General features: G+C 34.5%; 1 protein-coding gene across 1 annotated transcript in view; it reads right to left on the reverse strand.

Annotated features, from left to right (window-relative positions):
* Positions 1 to 1,933, reverse strand: part of UBR3 (ubiquitin protein ligase E3 component n-recognin 3) — a 195,428-nt gene that overhangs the window by 155,945 nt on the left and 37,550 nt on the right. The gene's annotated exons all lie outside the window — the stretch shown is intronic.

Here is a 1,933-nt window from a genome sequence, read left to right on the forward strand (position 1 = left end):
TGGATGGTCTTCACCATTACCCTGAGCTCACAAACAGAGGAAGACGGAAAAATGTAAATTGCAAGAGCACACCAGTATTTTTCTGCAGCAAATGCAAAGTTCATCTTTGTATCACAAAAGAAAAAAATTGTTTGGTTCAATTTCACACTAAGTAAAATTATAAACAAATAAATTTTGTATTATATTTTATAAATAAATAAGTTTTCAGTTTGATTTTTATTTAATAATAAGATGAAAAATAATAGAGAAATGAAGGTGTATTTTTAATTCTTGTATTATAAATCCATGGACGAATGTGACAATTTGGTTACATTTTAAAAACATTGCAAATTTTATATTTTTCTAATATATTTTGGTTGTTATATATATATTGATAAATATGAAAGTAAAGAATAAAACAAAAAATTTTTTCTTCCTGAAATTAAAAATTCAGGTTTTATAGGGTTAATGGGAGGGAGAGGTGGCTTTCTGGTCGCATGATCAGTTATGGTTTTGGAAACCCACAGAGGCAGTTCTATCCTGTCCTATAGGGTCGCTATGGGTTGTAATTGACTCAATGGCAGTGAGTTTGATTTTGTTAGACATTGTAATGGCATATTGTAAAGATTCTGGATTCTGTTATCTTCCTCTGAAGAGTACTGATTTTTGTCCCCAAGGTAGTTCAACTACAGGCTGATCACCTAGGTCTCATGAAGGCTTGGTTTTAAACACTGTAAGTGGTAAAAATGTGGAAAGCCAAGTGCCCCCATTGCCCTCTAAATTCTGTTATCTCCAAATCTGTCTCCTTTGCAGATACTATGAGGGTTTTATGTTTTATTTAATAGATGTGAACATTATCTAAGGCTTGACGTTCTAATGTCTGAGCTATTAACAGCATCTCTCCAGGCTAGCTGCGTTGAAACACTAATGTTCTCAATACTGCTTGACCTACAATATCTCTGTTCTGCTTTCAACCTTGTAGTAGTCACTCTAGAGACGAGCCTCAGTAGTATCCTACTCAGGTGTTGTCAGGTAAAGACTTGCCATTTCTCTAGTGTACTGTCCCATAGATTCTCTAGATTCCAGCTGCCTCCGCCGCCTCCAACTCTAACATCTGTCTCTTCTGCATAGCATGACTACCATGCTCTGCTTAGATGCCATCTTGCTAAATGGTAATCAGAATACTGTCTGAAGACAGAGAGCCAGAGCAATCACAAACCTCATCTCATGCTCTTCCCTTCTCTCAAAGTGCAAAACCTAAAGACACATAGCACTTTCTGCCCAGTTTTATGCTGTTTGCAACCTAAACATAAGGCTTAGTCCAATGGCAAAAGCAGATTACCCCTGACTTTACTCTACTCCATTCTACCCCATCTCTGTACCACTCTAGTTAAATGGCTATGTTTTCATGTAACAACCAATTGCTCAGCAAAGCTTCTGTACCACTGCCTACCAAGGAAAGTAGGTCTCCATTTTATGACCACTTGTCCTAGCTTTTCATCATGTACTTTAAGTTTTAGTTATACAACTTTTGGTTTGGGGATTCATTAATATTATTTTACAAGATCACACACATATAAGGGCAGAGATAGGAGTACCTCGTTTACTGCTAACCTTCCCCATCCTAATTTACAGTGCTTAACTCAGATTAAAGCACATATTAAGTGGTGAACAAACATTTACTGAAAAAAATTATCAACTAAGACTAACTCTAAATAAGACAGGGTAAACAATATGCGCAAAAAATTTACCAACCTTAAAAAAATGCTTATTTTCAGTTTTTAAAACATGTTGGCCATGGTCTAGCAAATATTAAAATATTTATTTTAAAATGTTGAAACAATTGATATATCTCTTACTATAAATTTATGCTAAGTAAAATTTTAAAGACCAGAATATTTAACAGTATACTGTGAACATATAAATATTCAGGAATTTTAAGTTTTATAACTTC

The sequence above is a fragment of the Echinops telfairi genome, unplaced genomic scaffold, assembly GCF_000313985.2.
Source record: "Echinops telfairi isolate 266 unplaced genomic scaffold, ASM31398v2 ScPeMD7_4;HRSCAF=17, whole genome shotgun sequence".
NCBI classification, from domain to species: Eukaryota; Metazoa; Chordata; class Mammalia; order Afrosoricida; family Tenrecidae; genus Echinops; species Echinops telfairi.